Consider the following 27,551-nt stretch of genomic DNA (forward strand, 5'->3'; position numbering starts at 1 on the left):
TTAACAAACAAGTGGATAGGATGATGTGTTCTGTGGAAGCCAGCCATCCTCTTTCCTCAGCTACTCTTGTCATTGCTCAATTGGCTCATGAAGAAGGTGTCCATGGTGGCAGGGATAGAGGTTAAGCATGGGCCCAGCAACAAGGAGTTTCACTCACCAAGGCTGACTTGGCTACAGCCATTGCTGAGTGCCCAAACTGCCGGCAGCAGAGACCAACACGGAGTCCCTGATGTGGCACCATCCCTCAAGATGATCAGCCAGCAACCTGGTGGCAAGTTGATTACATTGAACCACTTCCATTATGGAGAGGGCAGCATTTTGTCTTCATTGGAACAGACACTCTGCATATGGATTTGCCTTCCCTGCGTGCAATACTTCTGCCAAAACTACCATCCATGGATACAGAATGCCTTATCCACCATCGTGATATCCCATACAGCATTGCCTCTGATCAAGGGACTCCACAGCAAATGAAGTGTGGCAATGGGCCCATGCTCATGGATTTCACTGGTCTTACCATGTTTCTCATCATCCTGAAGCAGCTGGCTTGATAGAAGGATGGAATGGCCTCCTAAAGACACAATTACAGCACCAGCTAGGAGACAATACCCTGAAGTGTTGGGGCAATGTTATCCAGGAGGCTGTATATGCTCTAAACCAGGGTTCAGTATATGATGCTTTTTCTTTCATAGCCAGAATTTACAGGTCCAGGAATCAAGGAGTGGAAATGGGAGTAGCACCACTCACTGCTACGCCTAGTGACCCACTTGAAAGATTTTAGCTTCCTGTCCCTGTGACCTTATGTTCTGCAGGTCTAGAGGTCTTAATTCCAAAGGGAGGAATGCTCCCACCTGGAGATACATCACTGATTCCATTGAACTGGAAGCTAAGAATGCTACCTGGCCACTTTGGGCTCCTTATGCCTCTGGATCAACAGGCAAAGAAGGGAGTTACCATACTGGCTGGTGATTGATCCTGATCACCAAGAGGAAATCAGATTGATACGACATAATGAAGGTAAAGAAGAGTATGTCTGGAATACAGGAGATCTCTTAGGGTGTCTCTTAGTACTGACATGTCCTGTAATTAAAGTCAATGGAAAAACTACACCAACCCAATTCTGATGTGACTACTAATGCCCCAGACCCTTTAGGAATGAAAGTTTGGCTCACACCCCCCCCCCCAGCTAGAGAACCACGACCAGCTGAGGTGCTTGCTGAGGGCAAAGGGAATATGGAACAGGTGGTGGAAGAAGGTAGTTCTTAATACCAGTTACGTCCGTGTGACCAGTTGCAGAAAGAAGACTAATTTTTATGAGTATTTCTGCTTTGTGTGTGTGCATCAAATATTTTTGTTTTCTTCACTTATAAAATAGAAGATGTAAAAGGGTCTAGTGCGTATTTGGTTTTACACATGTTAGTTGTGTCATGTTAGGCACAATTATGACTTAGTAATTGTCTTTATTCAGAGATTATATATAGTTTGGCGAAATGGGTAACAGGTGCCAAGTTGACATAGGGTGGACTGTGATCTTTAAGATTGTGCGTCAACTTGGCTGGGCCATGATTCTAAGTGTTTATGTGTGATCACCTAAACAATGGGATCTGCTGTGAGTAGTTGAAAGGGAGTTTCCTTGGATGTGTGGCCTGCATTTGAATATAAGTGGACATACTGGTTTTTGCCTGCTCTGGATCCTACAGCTGCCTCCTGTCCATCTGACCTCTGGTTCTTGGGACTTGAGTAGGCAACTTATCTGCCAGTCTTGGGATCCATTGATCTTCACAGCCTATGATCAAGAACCCTGCTCTCTGACCTGCTGATCTTGGGTTCACCAGCCCCTGCAGCTATGTGAATCACGAGAATCCTTGCAGTCTTGCCTGCCAGTCGTAGTTGGTATTCATTGATCTTCACAGCCTGTGAACAAGAGTCCTGCTCTCTGTCCTGTCAATCTTGAGTTCACCAGCCCCTGTGACTACATGAATCAGGAGAATCTTCTATCCCGATCCACAGACTTGGCACGTTCTAGCATCTATATTCCCATATGCCTTTTCCTTGATATAAACCTCTCTCTATATGTATTTATACATTTTACTGGTTTTGCTTCTCTAGAGAACTCAGCCTAAGACAGGACATGTGGTAGAAAATATGAAGAATAAAATGTGAAAGTCTAACAAATATCTAATAGGATCTTCAGAAAGAAAGAATATAGACAATGAGGGAAAGAAAATATTCAGAGAACATCTTCCAGGATTAATTACGGGTGGTGCAAATGGTCGATGTGTTCACTGCTAATCAAAAGGCTAGAGATTTGAGCCCACCCAGAGATACCTCAGAAGAAAGACTTGATGATACACTTCCAAAAAAACTAGCCATGGAAAACCCTATGGAGCACAGTTCTACTGTGACACACATGGGGTAGTCATGAATTGGAGTCAACTGGAAGGCAACTGGTTATGTTGTTTTCTGTATATTTAGTATATATTAAGAGGAGATAGGGCAGGTACTTAGTAGGGACCAGCAGCCCTGGTGGTGCAGTGGTTAAGTGCTCAGCTGCTAACCGAATGGTCAGTGGTCATTTCCTTGAGAAAGATGTGGCAGTCTGCTTCTGTAAAGGGTACAGCCTTGGAAACTCTATGGGGCAGTTCTAATCTGTCCTATAGGGTCCCTATGAGTTGGAAGCAACTTGACGGCAACTGGTTTGGTTTGGTGCTGTAGGGAAAATGATTAAGGAATGGGCAACTTTAGGGAATAGGAACAGATATTGATGTTTGAACATCTTTCCCACAAAGCTGACTCTCTTTATAAAGAAAACTTTCCATATTCTCACTTTTTCAATCATATTTTAATGCTCAAAATGAATGCCAAGTTTTAAAGTTATAGCTCTGAGTGCAAGAAAATGATTAGATGCCATTGCATGGTTTAAACAACAAAATCAATCAAATGAAGTGCAATGTAAAGGAATCAATAGGTGAAATAATTAGTAATTACCGTGCATTGTAAGCATAGGGCACATGGATCATGAACGGCACCTGCAGCTGTTACAGCAGCCAGTAACTCACACTCTAGGAGTCTCCTCGAGTAGAGTCAGAATCAGCTGGAGGAACTGGAGGTCTATGAAGATGGGATCTCCAGAGAAGTCTGCTCATCACCGGAGGGAGGAGCAAATGCATGCACAGCCTCTGGACACAAGTGTCTATAAACCAGTTGTTAAATCAATTCTGACTCATGGTCATGCGACCCCATGTGTGTCAGAGTAGAGCTGTGTTCGATAGGGTTCTCAGCGGCTGACTTTTCAGAAGTAGATGCCCAAGTCTTTCTTCCAAGGAGCCTCTGGGTGGGCTCAAACCTCCAAACTTTCAGTTAGCAGCAAGCACGTTAACTGTTTGCACCACCCTGGGATGCTACTATTTGATCAAGGCCCCCAGTGGCGCCTGTGCTGGGAAGTTGCTGAGCAGAGCACTTTCAGGGGTGCCAAGATGTTAGCCCTCAGTGAAGGCAGGGGCAGACATGTGAGAGGGCAGTCTCTCCACAGAGGTAGGCTCAGAGCTCCCCGCGGCTTCACGCACACTGGAGGAATGGGCCAAGCCTTCTTGGAAAGAGTCTTCTAATACACGTAGGGAAAGAACAGCATTTTGTTTTGTCTGTTTGTTCTGTTGTTCATTTATGTTTTATTGTGGCGGGATAACATGGGGAGGGAAACCAGCATCCAATACTTGTAAACTGTTCCTGAGAAGCCTGTAGCAGCACCTGGGCAGAACTCCTCATCCCCACTGCTGCCAGCAGTGCTCCCAGCCTGCAGGGACCCAGACCCTATCCTTCCAGTGGAAGGTGTTGGACTGGGGCGCTGCTACCTCAGCTGAGGAAATCACCTGAAGAGCCTACGGAGGCCTTTCCAGTGGCTCATCACACCAAAGGCCCAGCACGGATCCATAAAACACTCCAGGGCGGCGGCCGACCTGGGCCCTGGGGAAGCTATTAAAGTCAGCATTGTGCTTTTCCTTTCAGCAGGGAGGCTAGGGTGATTAATCTGATACCAGTCATCTTAGAGTGAGATGGAGAGGGGAAGAATCCGTCCTTTGTTGTGGTTTCTCCTCGGCTTCGGCTCAGATTCCTGTGAAGTCCCTCCAAGCAACAGTCCCGTGTGTTAAATTAATCCTTGCTCTCCCTGACGTGGTGACTGAAGTTTAGATTACTACCTGCAGCACATTCCATCTCAGACACGGCTTCATTTTTCTCATCCAAACAAAGGGGCCTCAGAGAAGGCCACGTGTATGCTCTGGAGCCTCAAGATGGGAGGAGGTGGGAGGGTGCTGGCCTGTGCCTGCCTAACAAAGCCCCACAGTGGCGCTCTGTGCTGGCAGGGGCAACCTAGTTCAGATTTCATTTAGGCCCCAGCACTGATGAGCCCGCCTTGGCCTTCCCTGGGTCAGGCCACTATTTGGACAATATCTGGGATCAAGCTGGCTTCATGGGCATCCCACGGAGCCCGTGCTCTGGAGGGCCTCCCCACTTGCTTTAATGCTCTGCCATTGTCCTCTTGGCAGTGATTTTTAACAAGGGGCCCCACATTTTCATTTTGAATTGGCCCTGAAAACTCCGTAGGTGCTCCTTCCTGCCTGTCTGGGACGCTGGGCTTTGTGGGATAGGACCACTGGGCTGATTGGTCTGCAGGGCTGCAGATTTTCATCTGGGTATGACGAGCAAGATCAGAGGGACAGCAAAGTCAGGGGAAATATGTGTGTGCTAGGGTGGCTTGTTCAGTTGCTGTGGAGCCGATTCTGACCCATGGGAACCCTTGGTCAGAGTAGAACTATACTCCATAAGGTTTTCAAAGACGGCTTTTTGGAAATAGATTGCCAGGCCTTTCTTCTGAGGCATGTCTCAGTGGACTTGAATCTTTCAGTTAGCAGCTGAATGAGTTAATCATTTGCACCGCCCAGGGACTCCATGATAGCTCTTACATTTGATTTATTCAAACAAAACCCGAAGGGACAGATAGTCCACTATTATGTGCTGAAAAAAATCCTATCCCCTTTTCCACCTTTTCTTCTCCCCTCTATCAATCTTGCCTGTGTTCTCATTCCAAAATGCTCTTTATGCTCCCTGGAACCTGTCCGCATGAGCTGAGTGATCCCCCACCCCCACTGCAAGGAACAAGGAATGGCTCCATGGTCTCTAGTGTCACTGTTTTTAAAGTGTAAACTGTAACTTGAAAATGAGGGGAAGCCCTCCTTCAGGATTCCTGATATTATGTCACTGAGAAAATCAGTCTTCTCTAAGGATAGCAGAAGCTTCCAATAACAGCTTAAAAGAAGGCTGGAGGAACTCCCTGGAGATGGAGAAGCCCATGCCTTTATTATGCTCTGAGGACTGAGGTCCGGGTTATCTGGGAAATGTCTAACTGGTTACTCCACTTTATCTGATGGTGGGTTTATTATTACCTCACTTTTTGGAGAAGATTGGGTTTGGTCTTTACTTCCTGTGCTTTACAAACCAGCAATCCTGATAACCAGAGTGGGGCTGGGGGGATAAGGGAGGCAGTAGTGGTGGAAGAAATGTATGAAAATTGAGGGAGTCTTCACAGATTGGACAAAAGAACACTAGACTTTACAATGCCTCGATTCCCTCTTTCTTAAATATAAAAAAGGCAGGACAAGTTGCACATTAGGGAAAACATAAGATTTTGAAAAAAATCCACCCAGTTCTATGAAAATGTCTATGAGCCTCAGTTTTTTTGTTTCTTTTTGGTGGGGGTTCTCCTTTGTCAATTTAGACCCACAGAATAAATCCCATAGTGGAAAGAACCTTGCACATAATTAGTTCTTGGATATAAATATGTAAAATCTGAGACCAAGAGAACTTGGAATCATTTTGTCATCACCATAAACCACCAACTCCTTTTTAACAAATGGTCAGCTGAGCACTTAATCTGACCCAGGCACTACATTCGCCACTTTTCCTGCAATAACCATCATAAGTGCATTAAGCAAGTCAACAAAGTAGGTGTTCAGTTCACATTGTCCAACTGTTGAGACCTTCCCTGCAGTTACTGACCTCCGAGGCAGCAGATTCCAAAGCTGCTAGATCAAGGTGGGATATGAGATACAAAATGGAGGGCCCGTGTAGACCATTTTCATGTCTGAGATGTGCAGAGCCCAAACAAGGTTCAGGGATCAAAAGTGCCTGCCATAAACCTGTTGAAGCTCATTTGGGCTTCAATAACATTCTCATAAACTAAAATAACTCTAAAGGTACTGTCATGGATTGAATTGTGTTCCCCAAAAATATGTGTCAACTTGGCTAGGCCATGATTCCCAGTATTCTTTGGTTATCCTCCATTTTGTGATTGTAATTTTATGTTAAAGAGGATTAGGGTGGGACTGTAACCAGGTCACATGCCTGATCCAATGTAAAGGGAGTTTCCCTGGGGTATGGCCTGCACAACATTCTATCTCTCAAGAGATAAAAAGGAAAAGGAAGTGAGCAGAGAGGGGGGCCTCATACCACCAAGAAAGAAGCACTGGGAGCAGAGTGTGTCCTTTGGACCAGGGGTTCCTGCACAGAGATGCTCCTAGTCCAAGGGAAGATTGGCAAGAAGGACTTTCCTCCAGAGCCAACAAAGAGAGAAAGCCTTCCCATGGAGCTGACACCCTGAATTCGGACTTCTAGCCTCCTAGACTGTGAGAAAATAAATTTCTCTTTGTTAAAGCCATCCACTTGTGGTATTTCTCTTATAGCAGCACTAGATGACTAAGACAGGTACTGAGATAAACGGTTTACACAAAAGGAAGGCATATTATTGAGGACACTGTCCAAAGGGCTGGAATCAAAGCCAGAAGATGGCGAGAGGGTCTAAGCACATTAAGGATCCCATTTCACAAGGGTTGGACCTGAGCCTTCCTGGATAGAACAATCCCTGTTTTATTTTTAAAGATCATGCAGGAAGAAGGCCTCCTTCTCCCAGAAAGCCTTCTTTTGTCCCCATTCCATGCTTCTGGATTTACTGTTGGTCTTTGTCCTTGGTATAATACTGCCTTATCCACAAGAAGAACTGTTAGGCTGTTGCATCTACTTCCCAGTTAAGCAGTCCCAGTTTTTGCATGTTTTCCTTCCAGAGCCTACCTCTGCATCCTCCCATAGCTTCTGTGCTGGGCCCTGGTGGGCAGAACCTTGAGTCACTGAATAAGCAGCAGCACATGAGGCAGGAGGAGAAGGCAGAATGCCATTGGCATCAGGGTGAAGATAATTCTCTTTGACAGCGCCTCGCAGTCAAGAAGACTGGGGTCGGCAGCTGTCCATTCACTCAAACTAAATAAGCCTCCCACTCAAGGATGAGGACAGAGTATGAAAGGCAAGAGGGGTGATAATTAAGGGCAGTAAATAAAAGGAGAGCCAATGTGGAAAAAATGCAAGCTATTACACTAAGGAGAACAAGAACCTCAAACATAGTTATTAATGGCAAAGAGATAAAGCATTTAGAAAATACCAACACTGAAAGAGACCTCAGGGGAAGGAGAAGGGGCCAACAAATTATATGTGAGCTTGCAATGTGATACAGCAGAAACAACCACACACAACACAAATCATTCTGCATTGCATAGCTGAGGCGTCCAGTCATGGGCCAAGGAAGCACGAGATCCCTCGGGAGCCACCGAAGGCCACATCCAGGGCCACAGACGTTGGATACATGTAGATGAAATGCAGAGAATTTAAAAGGAAGCAACCACGGGGCAAGGCGGAGAGGCTTGGTTTTAGAGAAGAATCAGCAAGCGTGAGTGAGTGGTGACTGAGAGGAGGCAGGTCCGAGCGTTGAGCAATCCGGGAAGGCTTGGCTGAGAGAGATGGGCAGCTGGACAGGGGAAAGGCAAGGACGTGATGTGCTATGGGCACGGGGACACCCGTTAGCCATGCGACCAACGGGCTGCAGGGCTTTTGTAGAGCAGCCAGCATGTGGGAAGTCCGGGACAGCACTACTAGCAGTGATGGTGGCTGGGCACCGCACCTTCCGTGAAAACCCCAGAGCCCTAGGCAGGCCCAGCGTGAAAGGGCCTTCCCAGACCATCACCGCTGTAAGACCAGCTTCCGGTGCAAAGGCTAAAATTCTCAAGGACCCTGTGGCTGTTCCCACCTTCACTCAGCAAGACCGTGACTTTTGTTAAAGGTTTCATTATGTCAGGATTCTCTAGAGAAACAGAACCAGCAAGGTTATCTATCTATCTATCTATCTGGCTGTCTATCTGTCTGTCTGTCTGTCTATCTGTCTGTCTACCTGTCTGTCTATCTGTCTGTCTGTCTATCTGTCTATCTATCTATCATCTATCTATCTATCTCTCAACCTATCCACCTTCTATCTATGTATCTCTCCCTCCTCTATCATCTATCACCTATCTATATATCTACCCATCTATCATCTAGGAGCCCTGGTGATACACTGGTTAAAGTGCTCATCTGCTAACCGAAAGGTTGGCAGTTGGAACCCACCAGCAACTCCAGGGGAGAAAGATGTGGCAGTCTGCTTCCATAAAGATTACAGCCTTGGAAACCCTATGTGGCAGCTCTACTCTTCCCTACAGTGTTGCTAAGCATCAGAGTCAACTTGATGGCAGAGGATTTTTTGTTTTTTTTTTATCTATCGTTTATCTATCTATCATCTGTCTGTCTATCGAGAGACAGATTTACTTCAAGGAATAGGTTCATGTGATCGTGGGGACTGGCAGGTCCAAAATCTGCAGGTCAGGCGGCAGGTTGGAGGCCCCTGAAGGCTTCAGTTCCAAGGTTGGTAGGTCAGGCAATCAAAGAGTGTAGAGAGGAGAGAGAGAGAAAATTCTTTTTATAGTCTGGAGGCAGACTGCACTGTAAGGAAACTCCATTTTCATCTGATTGCTGATTATATGACATTGGATTACATTATGGAAAGTGATTATGTTAGGTTAAGTTACATTATATTATATTACATTACCTCTCATCACATCGTATTACATCGCAATACATTACATTTTGGAGCAGCAACTAGATTAGTGTTTGGCCAAACCACTGGGAACCATAGCCTTGCCATCACAATGATAAAGACCATTTTTCCCTTGTTGTCCCTCAGGCCTAGTCCTTCTATAATTTCCCTTGATCAAATTTCTTGCTAATGTCTTCACAGAAAGCCAAGAGAAGACCCAAAGGCAGAGGAGAGGACAAAGAAGAGGGGGCAGAGCTGGTGGGAAGCACTGTGGAGAGGGCCATGGGGTGGTCTGCAGGGCCTTGGACACCACAGGAAGCAAGAAAAGAGGCACGTGGTGGAGCCTGCCCCCCTCCCCAGGCCCTCAGGAGGCAGGCTGCAGGCCTTCAAGGCACAGGCAGAGGAGAGTCGCTGCCCTCAGCAGCCTCCGGGAGCATCACTCAGCAGACCCATCGCACAAGGTGAGTCAGTCAGGCCTGGGCCTATCTCAGCTACACTGGCTGAGAGGCTTGCAGGCTGCCCAAGGCTTGTGTAATGCAAATCAGCCTTTCATTTATTCAGCAAGCAGTTACTGAACCCCTGAGTGTCCAGCACTGTGCTGGCTCATACAATGCAAAAGTGAGTAACATGAGCCCCAACCATCTAGTGGGGACATGGAAATGGGGGAGATGGAATCAACATGGTTCACAATGATCTCATACCAACTGATAAGCTCAGTAACTGAGATGGGAAACAAGGCCCCAAAGCCGGGGTGGGGGGTGGTGACTGCCCAAGCCATCAGGGGTGACTCTTCAGAGGAAACAGTGTGTGAGGACTTGCAGAAGGAAAAGGGTTTCACCAGGCAGAGGAAGGGGCAAGGGCATCGAGAGGCTGGGGGACCCACATCTGCAAGGCTGAAGTGGGACATCGTGTTGAAAAGCATGACCCCTGGATTCACACTGTCGGAATCTGAAGTTGTGTGACCTCTGGCAAACTTCTCTCCCCTCTGTTTCCTTGTCTAGGGGTTAAAAATAGTACCTACTTCCCAGGGTCGTTTGGAGGATTAAATGTGTTCTTACAGGTAAAGCTCTCATAGGTAAAGTCCAGAGAACCTTGCCTGGAACAAAGAAAGTACTCGTTAAACATGCTCTCTTGTTATTTTTATTTTGCATCTGGGGAACTTGGAGAAACTCAGCAGGCCTGGGTGGAACAGGAAGCTGGGGTAATTCAGTAGGAAGAGTGGGCATGAGAGAGGCCCGTGGGAGGACAGGAGGCCAGCGAGAGGGCCCAGTACCTCAAGGTAGACACCAGCTACCGATTCTTCTGGGGGATCGCGATGAAAAAATGGCTTTTTAATTTGTTATTTTACAGATTTAAAAAAATATATGTCACGTTTTTCATTGCATTGGAAATAATTTGCCAATTATATGACCACAAAACTAAAATTAAAACACTTGGTATTTTTATATTGCTTAATTTAAGAACTGTAGGAAGCTATTGCTTAAACATGCATTTACTTGTGGCCAAAAGAACAAACAAAAAACAAGCGTCAGAGTTTAATTATTTGGATCAAAAATGCATAATGCTAGGACAGCTTAAGGAAAAAAAAAAAAAAAAAAACTTCTACAAAAATAGGTTACCCACAGTAGTAAATTACTAATGACAGCCAAAATAGTTGATGTTTCAAAGCTGACAGAAGGCTTCATCTCAAAGCAGTGCTCCAAATTGCAGTCACTCCTCCAGGCTCTGAACCTGGGAGGTCATCGGTGAAGGGGCCAGGGGGCCAGGGAGGGACAGAGACCTGCGGGAGGCTGGGTCAGAAGGACCCTAAATCCTATACTCAGGCGAAGTCTGAGCAAACTTCAAGGTAAGGAAGAAGCCACAGGTTTCTTAACTAATTTATAATATTCTCACCTGTCCTTCCTAAAAATCTATAGAAGCCTTCCAAGAGAGCTACTTTTCTGTGAGTGAGGGGTTGTGCTCAGGACCTCTGTGGGAGGGGGTGCCCCTTATGCCCCACCTACTCTCTTCCCACACTTTCATGAAGGAGCAAAGATACTGTTATGGATTGAATTGTGTCTTTCCAAAATATGTGTAGAAATTCTAACTCTTATACCTGTGGTGGAAACCCTGGTGGTAGTGGTTAGCTATGGCTGCTAACCAAAAGCCTGGCAGTTCGAGTCCACCAGCCACTCCTTGGAAACTCTATGGGGCAGTTCTCTGTCCTATAGGGTCACTATGAGTCAGAATCAACTCAATGGCAACAAATTTAGTTGTTTTTGGTTATATACTATGTTTGTGACTATAATCCCATTTGGAGACAGGGTTCTCTTTGTTATGTTAACAAGGCCATATCAGTGTAAGGTGTGTCCTAAACCTAATCACTTCTGAGTTATAAGAAGCAGTATATAGACAAAGGGACAAGCAAGCACATACTGGAGAAGACAGATATCATGTGAAGATCTCCAAGGAACCAAGGAACACTAGGGCTATGGAAGCCGAAAGAGACAAGGATCTTCCCCCAGAGCTGACAGAGAGAGAGACGTCCCTTTCTGCTGGTACCCTGAATTTGGACGTCTAGCCTCCTGAACTGTAAACTTCTGCTCTATAAAGCCACTCACTTACGGTACTTCTGTTGCAGCAGCACTAGGAAAATGAGACAGATACTAATTGGGGATCCCATCACAGATTGGTCCAATGTGCTAGTGACGAGGGCCACTGTATGTTAAAAGGTCTGTGTTCTTCACCTTCTCCTGGTAGGCCGCCCCAGGAGGCGGCCCTTGGGCCGGCTCTCTCTCTTCTTTGCTCTCAAACACCCATGGGTCCCTCCTTTCTTCCAGTTAGTGCTAAGATGTAGATGAGGGCTTGGCAAAGAAGAGGAACCACTAAGCCTCAGGCTTAAGCCACAGGCTTCAGCCTAGTTTCTAGAATGCTTCCCAAGTCTGGCAAATAATAACCACTAACTTGGCTACTTTCGTCATTGTATTTGGTGCCTCAGTCTCCTTCCCAGAGTTCATGGACAGAGAGGGATGGGTCAAAGCAGGACTCTTAGCACCATCAGAGCCCACCAAAGGCTACACTCAGCCAGTTTTCTGATCACGGCTGATCCCTGAAGCCCTGAAACAGGCTCCCCCATCGCCTAATGTGGGATATCGGGACATCTGAATGCACTGAGAGCCGATCCCACCACTTCCAGGCACATCTCTTACTCTCGCTTAAGTCTGGTACCAAAAAAAAAAAAAAAAACCAGTTGCCTTCGAGTCTACTCTGACTCCTGGTGACCCCATGTTTGTCAGAGTAGGCTGTGCTCCATAGGGTTTTTCATGGCTGATTTTTCAGAAGTAGACCACCAGGCATTTCTTCCAAGGTGCCTCACTGTGGAGGCAAACCTCTAACCTTTCAGTTAGCAGCTGAGCACATTAATCATTTGCACGGGACTCCTAAGTCTGCACAGCAAACCAAAAACACATCCCAAAATGGCACAGAAACTGATCCATTGCTGGGAGTTTAACCACTTGGAACCCAGACCCCAGTGGGCTCTGACTGTGATGAAGATGAATGAGACACGAGGGCTGTATCATGTGCATTATCAAGAACACGGAGAGAGGGCTCCTGCCCCAGGCCAAATACTGGAGAATGCTCAGAGTGGGTAACAAACAGGAAGTGGGATCCAGTCAGCCAGGTGCCGACATCGGCTCTCCGCAGCTTCGTGTGACTGTCTTCAGGCCTCTCCTGCGCCACGTTCCATTCAGGCTTCATAAAAATGATAAGCTACTTCATCAACAGGTGTTAGAAATTCTGGAGGTCTCTTAAGATGCCGAGGTTTAGGAAGTGCCCCAGAAGGAAGGAGGTATCTGAATGACTAATTATCAGGTTGGCAATTTCCAGGAAAAATGCTGGGTGTCCTAAAGCCTTAGGAGTCCTTGAGTTAAGTGCTTGAGTACTAACCAAATTTTGGCGGTTTGAACCCACTCAGAGAAGCCTCAGAAGACAGGCCTGAGAATCTGTTTCTGAAAGGCCACAGCCTAGAAAACCCTATGGAGCAGTTCTACTCTGCATACATGGGGTCACATAACTTGGAATCGACTGGACGGCAACTAACAAAAACAAAAAAAAAGCTGAAAGACCTAACGGTAGGATGACAGTTGGAAAGGGTCTTTCTACGATGACCACAGCAGTTGGAACTTAAAGAGTTAAAAAAAAAATGCTCAAAGGTCAGGAAACTCTCCACTGTTTCCACAGCAGCGTTCCCTCTGCCCACACATTCCCAGTAACCACAACCAGGGGCAGCTGAAGGTCTTGCCAGATGCCACTTGAAAGAGAGTGGTTTTCTCTGTGCTTGCTGGAACTGCAAGTTTGTGAATCAAAACCCTTTGATAAGTATTTGACAATGCAACTTCTGTTTAACCCTTCCCTACCTCTCAGCCTGTGTAAAGGGCAATGGGGCCTGGATCTCACCTGCATGCTGCCCGGACATGGGCCACCTGGACACGTAGCCAGAGCATCCACCTATCACTATGCCGAGAAGTGACAAAGGACTGAAAGATGCTTCTGTTCTTAGTTCTCACAGAATTTCCCACACAGGATAACCAGTAAAAGTACCAGTTCCTGTCAAGTCCACTCTGACTTACAGCAACCCTGTGTGTGTCAGAACAGAACTGTGCTCCACAGGGTTTTCAGTGGCTGATCTTTCAGAAGTAGATAACCAGGCCTCTCTTTTTTTTTTAAATTGAACTTTAGATGAAGGATTAGAGAACAAACTAATTTCTCATCAAACAGTGAGCCCATTGTTGTATGACGTTGGTTAACAACCCTGTTCCATGTCAACACTCTCCCTTCTCAACCCCAGGCTCCCTATTATCAGCTGTCCTGTTCCTTCCTATCTTCCAGTCCCTGCCCCAGGGCTGGTACACCCCTTTAGTCTTGTTTTGTTCCATGGGACTTAGGCCTCTCTTCTGAGGTGCAGTTAGGTGGACTTGAACTTCCAATCTTTCAGTTATCAGCTGAACAAGTTAACCATTTATATCGTCCAGGGAATCCACCCACAATAATGGGTAAGGGAAATAATAGTGGTTACAATTCGTGTGAGCTAAGCAGTCCCCGTGTGTCTGGCTCTGTGCTGGGAACTTAATGTAAGTGGTCAAGCAGTCAACAGGCTTTTGCTGAAGGTGGATTATGCCTGACGCTGTTCTACGTGCCAGGGATACAGTGATCAATAAGACAGTGCTTTGCCATCAAAGAGCTTCTGTTGTAAAGGAGGGAGATAGTATGTGTTGAATTGTGCCCCTCGAAACGATATGTTGAGATCCTAACCCTTGATATCCGTGAACGTAACCTTGTTTGGAAATACGGTCTTTGAAGATGTAATTAGTTAACATGAGGTCATACCAGAGTAGGATTGGTCCTAACCCAATCTGAGTGATGTCCTTATAAAAGAATAGAAAAGACACAGAGGCACATGGAAAACAGCCATGTGACATGACAGAGTTATGCTCAAGCTACAAGCTAAGGACCACGTGGGGCTCCCAGAGGCTGAAGAGACCAGAAAGGGTCTTCCCTAGAGCTCTCAGAGAAAGCATGGCCCTGCTGATGCCTTGGTTAGGAATTTAGTCTCCAGAACTGCAAGACAATACATTTCCATTGTTTAAAGCTACCATTTTGTGGTTCTTTGTTACAGCAGCCCTAGGGAACTCATACAGGAGATATTATCAGCTCATAAAATAACCAAACAAAGTAAATACTTCTCAGCACCGACAAGCACTATGAAGGAAAAAATCTAGGGATGTAGGAGAGCGTGTGGTGTGTGTCTGGTCACAGAGCCAGGGGCAGCAGAGGAGGTGGACCCTGGAGTTGACACCTAATGTGAAGACCTGAGGGAAGAGCATTTCAAGCAGAAGGAAAAACAAGGGAAGATCTCAGAGGTTGTGGTCAGTGCCTGTGAACCTAGCACAGGGGTGCTTTGGACTGGGTTCTTGACTCACTCTGGATTCTCACAGCCCTGCTTCATGGGAGATATGAATTATTGGGTCTTATTTATGGACAAGGGAAACTGTGGACAGAACCAGGAAGTGAAGCAATAAAGGCATGCTCCTCACTCAGCTAAAATCACAATTCAAACCCAGCTAGGCCTGGTGGCCAAAGTCTGGCCACAATGTCATCCTCAGGAGGCCTAAGACTACATAATTCATGGCCTAGCTGCCTAGAGGAACAGGAGATGAGTACCTGACTGGATTCAGTCAGGCGAGACTTCAAGGAGGAGGGAAACCCAAGGTGGGGTACAAACATGAGAGAGAGCTGTGGTGTGCTGGTGAATGCCTGGTGAGTGTGACAACCAGTTTTCCAGGACCAACAACCCTGATTTGTAGTGTTTACTGATTCCCGTGGTGTAAATACTCCCACCATGGCTAATTTCAAGTCACCAGATAATGTCATTGGACACAGAGTTGGCTCCTGTGAGTAAGCGGAGCCGACGCCTACACCATCCAAGGGAGGGTGCCCTGTCAGAGGCAGCAGAGTGTACAGGCTGAGAGATTGGACTGACCAGGTTCAAATCACTTGCTTGTGTTTATTAGCTATGTGATCTCAGACTTCTCTGTGCCTCAGTTTACTCCTTTCAAAGGGAATAATAAAGTACCTACCTCAGGGTTATTATGAGGATTAAATGAGCTTTTGTTTATAAGGTTCTTAGAAAACACCTGTTGCTGTTGTTAGCTACCGTTGAGCTGGCCCCTGACTCGTGGCCACCCTAGGCACGAAGGAGTTAAACACTGCCTGGTCCTGTGCCATGCCAATGATCGGTTGCCAGTCAGAGTGTTGGGGTCCACAGGGTTTGCACTGGCTGGTATTTGGTAATAGATCACCGGGACTTTCTTCCTTTCTGCCTTAGTCTGCAAATTCTGCTGAAACCTGTTCAGCATCCTAGCAACACACAGACGTCCACGGACAGACAGGTGGTTCCTGCACATGAGGTGCGTTGGCCAGGAATCTAACCTTGGTTTCCCCCAAAGAAGGTAAGAATTCTATCACTGAACCACCACTGCCCCCCATTTAGGAAATACCTACCTAGTAAATGGTATTTAAATGTTTGCCAACTAAAATACAGAAAAGGAGCACAGTGGTCTCGGCTCAGCCAATGGTATATTTCTGAGTCCAAGGACCAAGCCACAAACAGGGTGCTTATGTTATAAAGATGAGGGAATGTTATGGTTATACAGTATATATATATATAGTATTTATTGGTTTTTTGTTTTTTTAATATATTGTTAATAATTAGCAAAGTTTGGTACTTTAAGTGTCAGCAAAAAAGAGGAAGACCCTCAAGAGGGTGGATTGACACAGTGGCTGCAACAATAGGCTCAAACACAGCAACGATGGTGAGGATGGTGCACGACCGGGCAGCGTTTCATTCTGCTGTACATGGAGTCACTATGAGTCAGAACCAACGTGATGGCACCTAACAACAACAGCGTACTTTAAGGTAGATATTTACTGCCTTCAAAGGGTCAGGTCATTCTTACCTCAGGACCTTTGTGCATGCTGTTTCCTTCACTGAGAACACTCTTCCTCCAGACATCCATATGACTCTTTCCTGGTTCTCTTTTAAGTCACTTTCTCAATGTGGCTGCCTCTGACCACCCAGTTTCAAAATGTGTGTTGTGTGTCATCAAGTTAATTTTGACTCATAACAACACCATATGACAGAGTAGAACTGCCCCACAGGGTTTCCTAGCTATAAAGTTTATAGATCGCCAAGCCTTTTCTCCTAAGGAACAGCTAGTGAATTCGAACCACCAACTTTTTGGTTCAGTATGGATTATACTTCAACATAAAGAAAAGAAAAATCCTCACGACTGGACCAATAAGCAACATCATGATAAACAGAGAAAAGATTGAAGTTGTCAAGAATTTCATTTTACTTGGATCCATGATCAACACCAATGGAAGAGCAACCAAATGACGCGTTGCATTAGGCAAATTTGCTACAAAAGACCTCTTTAAAGTGTTAAAAAGCAAAGGTGTCACCTTGAAGACTAAGGTGCCCCCGACCCAAGCCATGGTGTTTTCAATTGCTTCATATGCATGTGAAAGCTGGACAATTAATAAGGAAAATCAAAGAAGAATTGACACCTTTCAATTATGGTGTCGGTGAAGAATATTGAGTATACCACGGGCTGCCAAAAGAATCAACAAATCTGTTTTGGAAAAACTACAGCCAGAATGTTCCCTAGAAGCAAGGATGGCGAGACTTGCATATCAGTAGGGATCAGTCCCTGAAGAAGGACATCATGCTTGGTAGAGGCTCAGCAAAAGAGAGGAAGATCCTCAATAAGATGAATTGACACAGTGGCTGAAACAATGGGCTCAAGTATAATGATTATGAGAATGGCACAGGACCAGGCAATGTTTCATTCTGCTGTACATGGAGTCGCTATGAGTCAGAAACAACTCAGCTGCACCTGACAACAACACCACGTTTTGGTTAGCAGCAGCCAAGTTCTTAACCATTCCTCTCCCAATTCCATAATCCCTTCATTGTCTTACCCATAAAAGTGATTGCTTTTTAACCTAGTTTATATTACTTATTTATTTTATTTTATGCCATTCCTTAAAGAATGTTCTTTTTGACGATAAATGCAACACCATTCCTCTTCAAGTAGTCATTCCTGGTTACTAGACCATATGATTGTCTGATTCAAAATGGCCAATACCAATGCATTTCAGCTCACTAATGCCAAGGATATTGATGTTTATATGTTCCATTTTATTTTTGACAATTTCCAATTTTCTTAGACTTGTACTTTGTACCTTCCACCTTCCAATCATCACTGGTTGTTTGCAGCTGTTTCTTCTCATTTTGAGTCATACCACATCAGCAAATGAAGGTCCCGAAAGCTTGACTCCATACATGTTATTAAGGTTGACTCTACTTTGAGGAGGCAGCTCTTCCTCAGTTGTCTTTTGAGCGTCTTTCAACCTGAGGAGTTCATCTTCCAGCACTATATCAATGTTCTGCTGCTATTCATAAGGTTTTCACTAGCTAATTCTTTTTGGAAGTAGACTACCAGGTCCTTCTTCCTGGTCTGTCTTAGTCTGGAAGCTCAGCTGAAACCTGTCTGCCATGGGTGTGGTGGTATAGCTTCTGCAACACAGCAACACACAAGCCTCCACAGGATGACAAACTGATGGACACGTTACATTCATCGTCAAAAAGAACATTTCAAGATCTATCCTGAAGTACAATACTGTCAGCGATAGGATAATATTCTTACGCCTACAAGGACAACCAGTTAATATGACTATTATTCAAATTTATGCACAAGCCACTAAGGCCAAAGATGAAGAAATTGAAGATTTTTACCAACTTCTGAAGTCTGAAACTGATTGACCATGCAATCAGGATGTGCTGGTAATTACTCCTGATTGGAATGCGAAAGTTGGAAACAAAGCAGAAGGATCGGTAATTGGAAAATATGTCCTTGGTGACAGAAACAATGCCAGAGATTACATGATTGAATTTTGCAAGACCAAGGATGTCTTCATCGCAAATACCTTTTTTCACCAACATAAATGGTGGCTATACACATGGACATTGCCAGATGGAATACACAGGAATAAAATCGACCACGTCTGCGGAAAGAGACAATGGAAAAGCTCCATATCATCAGTCAGAACAAGGCTAGTGGCCAACTGCGAATCAGACCATCAATTGCTCATATGCAAGTTTGAGTTGAAACTGAAGAAAATTAGAACAAGTCCACAAGAGCCAAAGTACAACCTTGAATATATTCCACCTGAATTTAGAGACCATCACAAGAATCGATTTGATGTGTTGAACACTAACAACCGAAGACCAGACAAGTTGTAGAATGGCATCAAGAACATCATACATGAAGAAAGTAAGAAGTCATTAAGCAGACAGGAAAGAAAGAAAAGACCAAAATGGATGTCAGAAGAGACTCTGAAACGTGCTTTTAAATGGTAAGTAGCTAAAGCAAAAGGGAAAAGTGACGAAGTAAAAGAACCGAAGATTTCAAAGGGTGGCTCAAGAAGACAAAGCAAAGTATAATAAAGACACGTACAAAGAGCTGGAGATAGAAAACCAAAAGGGAAGAACACATTGGCATTTCTCAAGCTGAAAGAACTGAAGAAAAAATTCAAGTTTTGAGTTGCAATAGTGAAGGATTCTACGGGGGAGAAGTATTAAATGACACAGGAAGCATCAAAAGAAGATGGAAGGGATACACAGAGTCACGATACCAAAAATAATTGGTCTATGTTCAGCCATTTGAGGAAGTAGCATATGATCAGGAATGGATGGTACTGAAGGAAGAAGTACAAGCTGCACTGCAGGCGTTGGCAAAAAACAAGGCTCCAGGAATTGAAGGAATATCAATTGAGATGTTTCAACAAATGGATGCAGCGCTGGAAGTGCTTACTTGTCTATGCTAAGAAATTTGGAAGACAGCTACTGGCCAACTGACTAAAAGAGATCCTTTTGTGCCTTTTCCCAAGAAAGGTGATCCAACTGAATGTGGAAATTATCGAATGATATCATTAATATCATATACAAGTAAAATTTTGCTGAAGATCATTCAAAAGTGGCAGCAGCAGTATATCGACAGGGAATTGAGAGAAATTCAAGCCACATTCTGAAGAGGAAGTGGAACAAGGGATGTCAGATGCTGATGTCAGATGGATATTGGCTGAAAGCAGAGAATACTAGAAAGATGTTTACCTGTGTTTTATTAACTATGCAAAGGCATTTGACTGTGTGAATCATAACAAATTATGGATAACATGGCAAAGAATGGGAATTCCAGAACACGTAACTGGGCTCATGAGGGATCTGTACATAGAATAAGAGGCAGTCGTTTGAACAGAACAAGGGGATACTGCGTGGTTTAAAGTTAGGAAAGGTATGTGTCAGGATTGTATCCTTTCACCATACCTATTCAATTTGTATGCTGAGGAAATAATCTGAGAAGCTGGAGTCTATGAAGAAGAGTGGGGCATCAAGATTGCAGGAAGATGTATTAACAACCTGCATTATGAGATGACACAACTTTGCTTGCTGAAAGTGAAGGGGACTTGAAGCACTTACTGATGAAGATCAAAGACCACAGCCTTCAGTATGGATTGCACCTTAACATAAAAAAAACAAAAATCCTCACAACTGCACCAATAAGCAAAATTATGACAAACAGAGAAAAGACTGCATTTGTCAAGGATTTCATTTTACTTGGATCCACTATCCACACCCATGGAAGCAGCAGTCAGGAAATCAAAAGGCATATTGCATTGGGTAAATCTGCTGCTGCAAAAAAAAAAAACAAAAACAACTGCTGCAAAAGACCTCTTTAAAATGTTGAAAAACGGAGATGTCACCTTGAAGACTAAGGTGCCCCCGACCCAAGCCATGGTGTTTTCAGTCACCTCATATGCATGCAAAAGCTGGGTGATGAATAAGGAAAACCAAAGAAGAATTGAAGCCTTTGAATTATGGTGTTGGAGAAGAATATTGAATATACCATGGACTGCCAAAAAAATGAACAAATCTGTATTGGAAGAAGTACAACAAGGATGCTCCTTAGAAGCAAGGATGGTGAGACTTTGTCTCACATATTTTGGGAATGTTATCAGTACAGATCAGTCCCTGGAGAAGGACATCATGCTTGGTGAAGCAGGGGTCAGTGAAAAAGAGGAAGACCCTCAACAAGATGGATTGACAGTGGCTGCAACAATGGTCTCAAGTGCAATGATTGTGAGGATGGCGCAGGACTAGGCAGTGTTATGTTCTGTTGTACATGGCGTCGCTATGAGTTGGAGCCGACTCGACAGCACCTAATAACAACTGTAGAAAGTACCCCCATGTGTCTGTCAGTTTGTTATACTGTGGGGGCTTGCTTATTGCTGTGATGCTGGAAGTTATGCCACCGGTATTCAGATACCAGTAGGGTCACCCATGGAGGACAGGTTTCAGCTGAGCTTCCAGACTAAGAGAGACTAGGGAGAAGGACCGGCAGTCTACTTCTGAAAACCATTAACCAGTGAAAACCTTATGAATAGGAGCAGAATTTTGTCTGATATAGTGCTCTAAGATGAACCCCCCAGGTTGGAAGGCACTCAAAAGATGATTGGGGAAGAGCTGCCTCCTCAAAGTAGAGTCAACCTTAATGACGTGGATGGAGTAAAGCTTTTGGGACCTTCATTTGCTGTTGTGGCACGACTCAAAATGAGAAGAAACATCTGCAAACATCCATTAAAAATAGGAACCTGGAGTGTACGAAGTATGAGCTTAGGAAAATTGGAAATCATAATGGAACACATAAAATCGATATCCTAGGCATTAGTGAGCTGAAATGGACTGCTATTGGCCATTTTGAATCAGACAATCATATAGTCTACTATGCTGGGAATGACAACTTGAAGAGGAACGGTGTTGTGTTCGCTGTCAAAAAGAACGTTTCAAGATCTATCCTGAAGTACAGTGCTGTCAGTGATAGGACAATATCCCTACACCTACAAGGAAGACCAGTTAATACAACTATTATTCAAATTTACCCACCAACCACTAGGGCCAAAGATGAAAAAACAGAAGATTTTTATCAGCTGCTGCAGTCTGAAATTGATCGAACATGCAATCAAGATGCATTGATAATTACTGGTGATTGGAATGCAAAAGTAGAAGGATCAGCAGTTGGAAAATATGACCTTGGTGATAGAAACAATGCCAAAGATGGAATGATAGAACTTCGCAAGACCAATGACTTCTTCATTGCAAATACCTTCTTTCACCAACATAAATGGTGACTATACACATAAAAAGTTTTTTTTTTTTTTTTATACACATGGACCTCACCAGATGGAACACGCAGAAATCAAATTGACTACATCTGTGGAAAGAGACCATGGAAAAGCTCAATATCATCAATCAGAACAAGGCCAGGGACCGTCTGTGGAACAGACCATCAACTGCTCATATGCAAGTTCAAGCTGAAACTGAAGAAAATCAGAGCAAGTCCACGGGAGCCAAAATATGACCTTGAGTATATCCCACCTGAATTTAGAGACCATCTAAAGAATATATTTGATGCATTGAACACTAGTGACCACAGACCAGACGATTTGTGGAATGACATCAAGGACATCATCCATGAAGAAAGCAAGAGGTCATTGAAAAGACAGGAAAGAAAGAAAAGACCAAGATGGATGTCAGAGGAGACTCTGAAACTTGCTCTTGAACATCGAGCAGCTAAAGCAAAAGGAAGAATTGATGAAGTAAAAGAACTGAACAGAAGACTTCAAAGGGCCTCTCGAGAAGAAAAAGTATTATAATGGCACGTGCAAAGAGCTAGAGTTGGAAAACCAAAAGGGAAGAACATGCTTGGCGTTTCTCAAGCTGAAGGAACTTAAGGAAAAACTCAAGCCTTGAGTTGCAATAGTGAAGGATTCCATGGGGAAAATATTAAACAACGCAGGCAGCATCAAAAGAAGATGGAAGGAATACACAGAGTCGTTACACCAAAAAGAATCAGCCGATGTGCAACCATTTCAAGAGGTGGCATATGATCAGGAACCATTGGTACTGAAGGAAGAAGTCCAAGCTGCTCAAAGGCATTGGTGAAAAACAAGGCTCCAGGAATTGATGGAATATCAATTGAGATGTTTCAACAAACAGATGCAGCACTGGAGGTGCTCACTCATGTATGCCAAGAAATATGGAAGACAGCTTCCTGGCCAACTGACTGGAAGAGATCCATATTTATGCCTATTCACAATAAAGGTGATGCAATTGAATGTGGAAATTATAGAACAACATCATTAATATCACACGCAAGCAAAATTTTGCTGAAGATCATTCAAAAGCGGCTGCAGCAGTCTATCGGCAGGGAACTGCCAGAAATTCAGGCCGGTTTCAGAAGGGGATGTGGAACGAAGGGTATCATTGCTGATGTCAGGTGGATCCTGGCTGAAAGCAGAGAATACCAGAAGCAGGTTTACCTGTGTTTTATTGACTATGCAAAGACATTCGACTGTGTGGATCATAACAAATTATGGATAACGTTGCGAAGAATGGGAATTTCAGAACACTTAATTGTGCTCATGAGGAACCTTTACATAGATCAAGAGGCAGTTGTTCAGACAGAACAAGGGGATACTGATTGGTTTAAAGCCAGGAACGGTGTGCACCAGGGTTGTATTCTTTCACCATACCTATTCAATCTGTATATTGAGCAAATAATATGAGAAGCTGGACTATATGAAGAAGAACGGGGCATTAGCTTTTGAGGAAGACTCATTAACAACCTGCGTTACGCAGACGATGCAACCTTGCTTGCTGAAGGTGAAGAGGACTTGAAGGACTTACTAATGAAGATCAAAGACCACAGCCTTCAGTATGGATTACACCTCAACCTAAAGAAAACAAAAATCCTCACAACTGGACCAATGAGCAACATCATGATAAACAGAGAAAAGATTGAAGTTGTCAAGAATTTCATTTTACTTGGATCCACAATCAACAGCCATGGAAACAGCAGTCAAAAAATCAAAAGACGCATTGCATTGGGTAAATCTGCTGCAAAGGACCTCTTTAAAGTGTTGAAGAGCAAAGGTGTCACCTTGAAGACTAAGGTGCGCCTGACCCAAGCCATGGCATTATCAATCGCATCATATGTATGTGAAAGCTGGACAATGAATAAGGAAGACCGAAGAAGAATTGATGCCTTTGAATTGTGGTGTTGGTGAAGAATATTGAACATACCATGGACTGCCAAAAGAACCAACAAATCTGTCTTGGAAGAAGTACAACCAGGATGCTCCCTAGAAGCAAGGATGGCGAGACTGTGTCTTACATACTTTGGACATGTTGTCAGGAGGGATCAGTCCCTGGAGAAGGACGCTATGCTTGGCAGAGTACAGGGTCAGCAGAAAAGAGGAAGATCCTCAACGAGGTGGATTGACACAATGGCTGCAACGATGAGCTCAAGCATAACAATGATTGTAAGGATGTCTCAGGACCGGGCAGTGATTCATTCTGTTGTGCATAGGGTCACTATGAGTCAGAACCGACTTGACAGCACCTTACAACAACAACAACAACGTAGAAAGTAAGTGCCATAAGGGCAGAGAGTTTTGACAGTTTTTCTCACTACCGCGGCCTTAGTGCCTAAAAAGTATCAAATACAGAAAAAAAACAAACCAAATCCATTGCCATCGAGTCGATTCTGTCTCATAGCTACCCTATGGGACAGAGTAGAACTATCCCATCGGGTTTCCAAGGCCGTAATCTTTTCAGAAGCAAACTGCCTCATTTTCCTCCCAAGGAGCAGCTAGTGGGTTTGAAACACCAATCTTTCGGTTAGCAGCCAAGCGCTTAACCACTGCGCCACCAGGGCTCCTTATCAAACACACAGTAGGCGCTTAGTATGTTTTTGTGGATGAATAAAGGAATCTTATTTTGGCTTAGCTACATTTTTAGAGATATTAACTTCGTAACAATTGTGCCAAACTGCAGAAATGCTTCTCCTGTAAATTTTAGCGGTCTGGATTGTGACTCAAATATCTACGACTCCCCTGGCTCGGAGAAAATTCCATCATCGTACAATATGCCCATTACTTCAGCCAAGGTGACCCTCTGTCTTTGTATAGTTACTTTTGTGAACATTTGTCTTATAGATTTTTTTCATGCTTATCCTTCCAACTGTACCAATGTACGAGGCACTGAGTAAATATTTTTTCTCTAATGAGTCAAGATAGGTATTAAAACTGTAGTTTCTATACCAGGATAACTGGGTTCACCCAGGGTGGAAAAGAGCTGAGCCAAGAGTTTACCAGATCTATCAAACACTAAACCTATGTTTATTCAGCTATGTCATGTTGCCTCCAAGTAGAATAGCTCTAGCTTACTTATTTGCTTATTGGTTTCTTTTCTTCCACAATAAAGTTGTATTGATAGATTTAAAGCTCTTCTTTCTGAAATGACACATTTTAGGCACCCAAGCCATTTATTAATTAGATAATATCAAGTTTTTGTTTTTTCCTCCCATTCTTCATAGATCTCCAGGCCTTTTGGTCTTACCAAAAATATAAACTCAAACCGGTCGCCATTGAGTTAATTCCGACTCACAGCGACCCTGTAGGGCAGAGCAGAACTACTTCATGGGGTTTCATAGGCTGTAAGTCTTTACAAAATCATCCAGTTTTAATATATTTCTTTCTCTTACAGCTTATCTAGCTATCTCTGGCTATCATTTGTCTAGTACCCACTACATGTCAGGCACTGTGCTAAAAAGTAGGTGTACAACACTGTGAACCACACAATAAAATCCCCACAACTCTCATCTGAAGGTACATGAAATCATCCTCAACATTCACTTACTCATTCATTACAGTTTTATTGAATGCCAGCTGTGGGTTTGACGGTGTGTTAAACATAGGTCATTTACAATGTATGACATGATTCTCAACTTTGAGAGTGTTTTATATAGTCATTGCTGTTGTTGTTAGGTGCCCTTGAGTTGGTTCCAACTCATAGCAGCCCTATGCACAACAGAACGAAACACTGCCCAGTCCTGAGCCATCCTTACAATCATTGTTATGCTTGAGCTCACTGCTGCAGCCACTGTGTCAATCCATCTCGTTGAGGGTCTTCCTCTTTTCCGCTGACCCTGTACTCTGCCAAGCATGATGTCCTTCTCCAGGAACTGATCCTTCCTGAGAACATATCCAAGTATGTAAGACACAGTCTCGCCATCCTTGCTTCTAAGGAACAGCCTGGTTGTACTTCTTCCAAGACAGATTTGTTGGTTCTTTTGGCAGTCCATGGTATATTCAATATTCTTCGCCAACACCACAATTCAAAGGCATCAACTCTTCTTCGATCTTCCGTATTCATTGTCCAGCTTTCACATGCATAGGATGTGATTGAAAATACCATGGCTTGGGTCAGGCGCACCTTAGTCTTCAAGGTGACACCTTTGCTCTTCAACACTTTAAAGAGCTTTGAGAGGCTGACCACTGAGAGGTCTTTTGCAGCAGATTTACCCAATGCAATGCGTCTTTTGATTTCTTGACTGCTGGTTCAGGAGATATGTATTTATAAAGAATTCAGTAGCATACAGCAAAAATTGTGCAGATTCACCAAATAAATCATCATCAGTTTTCCAATAACAATTCTTACCATTATCTTAATTTACATTTTTCTACAGCGGAGGTTCTCAGGCAACCAGAACCCTGCCTCTGAGGTCCTATTGTTAGTTCCCCGACTCCTGGTGACCCCACACACTTCAGGATGAAGTGCTACCTGCTCCTGCCCTATCTCCATGATCGGTTATGAATTGGACCGTTGTGATCCTTAGGGCTTTCATTGGTTGATTTTTGAAAGTGGGTCACCAAGCCTTTCTTCCTAGTCTGTCTTAGTTTGGAAGTTCCACTGAAACCTGTTCATGATCATAGCAACACACAAGCCTCCACCAACAAACGGGTAGGCTGGATGGAAATTGGATCTGGGTCTCCTGCGTGGAAGGTGAGAATTCTACCACTGAACAACCAAGAAGTGTTAAGCATACAAACACACACACACACACGCAGTCACGCACATCACACACACATACACACTCCTTACACAGAAACACAAACATACTTGAGAGTTCAAGTCAGGTTTCCATTTAATCTACTAAATGAAAATGCACTTTTCACGTCTATATACATAGGCTTTTTACATACATATACTAAAACATTTACAGTGACTCAAAAGCACTATGATTATCACCATCAGAAATAAGAAAGCTATGATCAAAACTCAGTTCTCTTCAGTAATAAACATAAAAAAACATGGTGAACTCAAAATCACCTATTTAACTTATTCATGACTGATGAAGTCAGGTTGATACTCCCCATGGTGTGCTTCACTTCAGAGCCAAATCTGAAAACTATGGCCTGAATGGAGAGTATACTGGACTGCTGAAAGTTCTGGAAAACTCTCATTCTGTGATCTCTGTCTTGGATACATGTGGGAACCAATTGGATGTCATCTGCCAGCAATATGTAGAGAGGCTCTTGGCACTGAGAGGCTGACCACATGACCACAAGAATTTCAGACAATCTAGAATTCCAGGAATCTTTGTGATATGACTGGGTGGTCACTGTTTGGAAAGTTTACTCAGGGAGGGGCTGCAGTGTCAGGTCAATCCATTGCCATCTCCCTTATCCTCCCATTAGCATGTCCAGGGACTTCATCGTTCCTACCACCATCCTGGGCTGAAAAGGGGAGTGACTTTGAATTGTGAAAACCATCTACTTTGTCTTTAATAACCCCACAGCAGTTGTTTGTTTGCTTTTGTTTTTGTCTTTTGAAGAGTAGCCTAGAAACCAAAGTAAACAAAAAAGTGATGAAATTGCCATGTGTGGAAAATTAGGTATGAACTTGGAAATACTACAAAACCCAGGGTTTAGCAGTGATCTGGAACGATGCTTCACAAAGACATGCTGGTCTGACATGGTACCACCACGTGCAGATCTGGTAGAACATTGAGGGTTTTTCAGAGGCTTTCTAGTCTAATCGCCAATGATGTCCATTTGATAGATTCACTTGATCCTGTGAGATTTTGCCTTGCTCGATACC

Source organism: Elephas maximus, chromosome 23 (genome assembly GCF_024166365.1).
Source record: "Elephas maximus indicus isolate mEleMax1 chromosome 23, mEleMax1 primary haplotype, whole genome shotgun sequence".
Taxonomy (NCBI): domain Eukaryota; kingdom Metazoa; phylum Chordata; class Mammalia; order Proboscidea; family Elephantidae; genus Elephas; species Elephas maximus.